This window comes from Gadus chalcogrammus, chromosome 2 (genome assembly GCF_026213295.1).
Source record: "Gadus chalcogrammus isolate NIFS_2021 chromosome 2, NIFS_Gcha_1.0, whole genome shotgun sequence".
NCBI classification, from domain to species: domain Eukaryota; kingdom Metazoa; phylum Chordata; class Actinopteri; order Gadiformes; family Gadidae; genus Gadus; species Gadus chalcogrammus.
The window spans coordinates 12,404,607-12,409,909 of record NC_079413.1 but is presented as its reverse complement, the minus strand read 5'-3'; the positions used below and the strand labels follow the sequence as shown (position 1 = coordinate 12,409,909).

Genomic DNA, 5,303 nt, shown 5'->3' with positions numbered 1-5,303 from the left:
TTACTGAATATTAGGGTAACATTTTCCTCCATGTTAGCAAATCGAAAAAAAGCAGAGCCCCGGCAGACTGGAGGGGGTCCACCACCTGCAGCCCTCACAGAGGCTGAGGAGATGGCCCTCAGCCAACAGAGTATGCGTCCTGTGGCTGAGGGCATCCCTGGAGGGAGCTCCTCTGATCCCCCCCACCCCCCAGGATAGAAGTGCCTTTATAAGAGTTTGGTTATTCAAAATAATTAAATATGTACACGCAACCCAGCGCGTTGCAAATTAGATGGGGCAATATTCTGGTAATAATTTCACTGTCTAATCATCTTCTTCCAGTTACTGATGGCGTCATCGCCCTACTGGAACCAGATGCCCTCACCAACCTCCATGCAATTGTAACAATTCTTCACCTTCCACAGATTATTAATAATGTCTTGATAATTGCTGAAAACAACTTAATGTCATTACAGGAAGATGATGGAGAAACATTGTCTGCGGCATTTGAAAGGGAAGAGGAAAGGCCTATTGAGGTTAACACCTTTAAAAAATAACATCTAAAAGTTGATGATAGCGTTGTACAATTTAAAACTGACATCTTCTTTCTCTCAAACAGGATGAAATCGAATCCAATGAGAGGCCATCCACTTCTAAATCACAGCTGGAATCTTGCCTTCAGGATCCCGAACGTGTTTTCGACCCTGGCTCTCATCCTCATATGCGCCAGGTTGTAGCGCTGCTGTGGTCCTGGCACGGGATCGGCATACGGGGTCAGAAGGCAAGGCTGGCAGGGGTACCCTCTGTCACCTAAAACATGACCGTCGTACTCTCCTACGATACAGGTGAAATATTAATCATCTGAACAAATATGGATTATAAATCCTTCAAATATAGGCTTAACTCACCACGGGCAAAGCGAGTGCTCAGATTAGACTCCCGAAATATGCGTGCGTCATGCACAGACCCCGGCCACTTTGTCTCCACTTGGGTGATGATATTTCTGGCATCACATACGACCTTCAAATTGCAGAGAGTATAATTAGATACAGAGGCTGTTTTGTTAAGTATCTTTAATTTAAAATGCTGAAGGTCTAGGCCTTCACCTGTACCTGCACATTGATGCTGTGGAAGGACTTCCTATTAACATAGTCTCCTTCATTCAGTGAAGGAGCTTTAATAGGAATATGAGTTCCATCGATGCACCCGATGACACCCGGAAAATCTAAAACATTACAAATTAATTTATTAAATTAAATTGTGCACTTTATTTATTAAATTAAAACGTTCCAATAAACAAATAGGCTACCTTGTTGCTACTGTTACCTGCAATTCTGTGGAACTCTTCCTTGATTGTTCGTATAGGTCGGTGACTTGGAAACATCACAAACGTGTAAAGAAAACGTTTCAGTGCCAAAGTCACATTTCTGACAGACCGATACACGGTTGCCTTTGAAATGTGCTCGGCGTCACCGACGTTGTAAAGAAAGCTGCCGTTTGCTAAAATGTGCCACACAAATAATTTGTATTGAACTTAAAGCATGCCCCCGGTGCGTTTGACATTTAACATGGGGGCGGAGAAGGTGGTCTAAATAAATGATAGATTGCGCTGAAAAACGATAGCGCTCGTGAAGAAAATTATCAGGAAAAGAAAGTATATCCAACCGGGGTCTTAATAATCGTTCCTCACGGCGATTCCTTCTGAGGATCGCAGCCTCTACGTCCACGGGCTCTCGTAGAAAAGGACATGCCATTTCTAACACTTCCTTCTGTCGGAGAGCAGCCTTCAGACTTATAGACAACAAACTCAGAGTAGGTCTAACCACCTCCCGAGCAGGTTAGGTCCACGGCGTATGTTGCCGCAGCAACTAACTCTCGGTTGCGCTGAACCTGCTACCTGAAATGGAAAACCCAGAGTTTCCACTAACTCAGAGCGAACAAACTCGGGGTTGCCTCAAAACCAGCTACCTGAAACAGGCCTCTGGAGACATCATGTTCATAAAGTAGTTATTTGTTCTCATTTTTGAGAAAAATTGCTCAGCTGTCTGAGAGTTCACCCAGCCACGGAGTTCGGGGACAAGGCCAATTTTTCGAAGGCAATCTTTTGGTTCCTTAGTGTTTGCCTTCATGGAAAATGTCGTACAGTGCAAAGTGGTCTGAAGATACTGTACTTGGGTGTGCATTTATGCCTGCATGCTCCTTCTTCAACTTCAGCCAGGGTAGGTTGATTTCTAATTCACCTTTCTCAGCAGACTTGAGATTTGTTGGTGTTGCTTCAGCCAGTCGCCCTTCATGTGGCCTGAATGGTATTGTTTCAGGCTCACGCAAGTTGGTGTGAGTAACCAACCCCCTGGCAAAGTCGTAGATCAACACATTTGGCAGGTGTTTAAAGGAGAGTAGCATGTCAGCATAATCCCGTGGACTTTCTGCTGTCAAATTGAATTTGACCGAATTTACAATACCACAAGGGCACATTATCTGCCCAGCCACCTTAACAAGAAAATAAATTGCAATGTAAGTACAATGACAACAAAACGACTTGTTGATAGTGTTAAGATGTTGGTTAGATACATGCAATTTTCTGTAAATAAAAACTATGGAAAAAAATTGAATAATAACTTACCAGATGCAGATCCATTTTTGATCCAGAGGAGTCAAGGGCACAGTGTTTCACCAAGTTCCTCACAACATCAACCTATGAAAACAAGCACGAGTACCTCAATCAATAAGCTGTTGTAGACAGACCTCAGTTAAATTGTATTAAACACTTGAATATGTTATATTATGAATGGAAATTTAATAATATAAGTTTGGGGGAAAGGTAGCCTCACCTTCATTATCTCATCAGTCAATCTCTCCTCTGTGATTTCTACCTCTTCCTGCTCTAGCACCGTCGACTGGTTCCTGCCTTTGCCCTTCATATATTCAGTATTAAGAACTATGTTGCTGTTCCTGGTCTGAGGACCTATCCACGGTGCCCATGTGTCATAGGATGGGGACAGCACACATGGGTTTGAAGCGTTACCTAGGTAAGAGACAAAAACACAATGCAAGCAAAAAACATTAAATTGGATATTCTGGTGCAAAGCACCAGAATTACTTCCCTTACAATTCCTCCAAGTTGAAATTCTTTATTTACTCTTTAGAAAGCCCTGGCAAAGGATCTCTTGGCTAATACTATGCCAGAAGTCTTCAATGTCGACCCGGCCATCAAATTCAGGTGGTGGCTCTTTAAGGTCACTCACTGAAAGACAAACCGTTGTCTAAATAACAGTGTAACATACCCCACAAGAGATGTGAAAAAATAACCACTCACCTGGCATGCTGAAGACTCCCTTCTTGTGCAAATCCATAACAACAACAGAAGGATGATCGCCACAGTTTACACAGGAGAAAGTGTACTCATGGGAAGACAGCGCCTCAAAATGAAGGTACCCATGACGTAAGGAATCGAGTTCTGGATACTTCTGATTATTTGTGGCTTGTAAAGCCTCCACAACTCTCCCTACTGCTTCATGGTTCTACAAATTAATTTGGAGGAAGAACTGTTGGGTTGATATCAAGGGAAAGGAACACAGGCTTACACATTAAAGATATCATTTATGTATTACCTGGATAGAGTTCCTCAGAAATAAGCAGAAATTATGTGTCAAAATCACACGATTATTAAATTATGAAGCCCCTCTGTCCACTCCTGGTATCTGTAAAATGTGCCACATGCAACACATTTTTTACAATATGTTGTACACCTGAAAAAATGATTTTTTTTATTAAAGGCTGTTAAAAGTTGTGTCATTGCAATGATGGTTAATGAATGACAAAAATTAAAAAATACCTATCTTCAAATGCAATGCAACCTACCATCCACTACTCCAGTAACTGTTACAATCTTTGCTCTTCGATGTAATATGATTGGTTCTGAAAGAGGGACTTTACCGGGACGCTTGTGACAATAGATCTCTTTTGGTACTAAATGTCTTGGCATTTCCTCGGATGATTGGATTGTGGCAAGGTTGGTCGGGAGGTTTGCTGGCAAGGCTTTATGTGAAATTAGATATTCAACCATTTCCACCAGTGCATTTCCTTCAGGGGGATATATAAAATCTATTTCGTCTTCTTTTGTATCTTCAACCTGGATATCGTCAGTTGTCTGCATGTTCTTGAGTAAGATTCACATGAACTGTCAGTGGTGAACCTAGGGATTCAGCAGTAAGCTTCCTTCTCAGACACTCGCTCTCTGTGCTTTTGCTGAACCATTTTGTCTCAACCATCTCCTTCAGAATTCCTTCATCAGGGACAAAGGGTGAAGCAATCGACGCAGAACTAAACAACAAGGAACGAACATGTTTCGTTCCTTGAAGAAATTCCTCTTTTGCGATCAACACACATTGAATCAAGGTGATGATCTGTGGTAATATCTGAGTTTTTTTTGACTGTGGTGCCTTGGAATGTGGAGCTTTATGGGTTTTTTGTGCAGTTTTGTGCCACAAAAGCAACATGTTGTCATTTTTCGCCTTGCCAACAATATCTTCGTGGTCACCAGAGCCGTCGTGGGGGCAGGAGTCACCCGAGCCGTCGTCGGAGCAGGGGCAGGAGTCACCAGAGCCTTTATGGGGGCAGGAGTCACCAGAGCCTTTATGGGGGCAGGAGTCACCAGAGCCTTTATGGTGGCAGGAGTCCCCAGAGCCGTCGTGGGAGCAGGAGTCCCCAGAGCCGTCGTGGGAGCAGGAGTCACCAGAGCCGTCGTGGGAGCAGGAGTCCCCAGAGCCGATGTGGGAGCAGGAGTCCCCAGAGCTGATGTGGGAGCAGGAGTCACCAGAGCTGATGTGGGAGCAGGGGTCACCAGAGCCGTCGTGGGAGCAGGAGTCACCAGGTCCGTCGTGGGAGCAGGAGCAGGAGTCACCAGAGCCGTCATGGGAGCACGAGTCACCAGGGCTGTCGTGGGAGCAGGAGCAGGAGTCACCAGAGCCGTCGTGGGAGCAGGAGTCACCAGAGTCGTCGTGGGAGCAGGAGTCACCAGAGCTGATGTGGGAGCACGAGTCACCAGAGCTGATGTGGGAGCAGGAGTCACCAGAGCTGTCGTGGGAGCAGGAGTCACCAGAGCTGTTGTGGGAGCAGGAGTCACCAGAGCTGATGTGGGAGCAGGAGTCACCAGAGCTGTCGTGGGAGCAGGAGTCGTCATTGTATTGCAGCAGGTTGAAATATGTTTGAAGAAACTGTCCTTCTTCACCATAATTTTTGACCATGAAATGCAGTGATAATGGCTCTCACCTAAACAGCCAAGGTGACATTTGAATATGTGATGTCCTAAAAAAAAAAAGACA

General features: G+C 44.5%; 1 long non-coding RNA gene across 1 annotated transcript; it reads left to right on the top strand.

Annotated features, from left to right (window-relative positions):
* Positions 1-281: 281 nt before the first annotated feature.
* Positions 282-1,657, top strand: LOC130374701 (uncharacterized). The gene is made up of 3 exons (XR_008893651.1): positions 282-380; positions 456-515; positions 599-1,657. It is a non-coding gene; the product is annotated as an uncharacterized LOC130374701 (long non-coding RNA).
* The last annotated feature ends 3,646 nt before the right edge of the window (positions 1,658-5,303 follow it).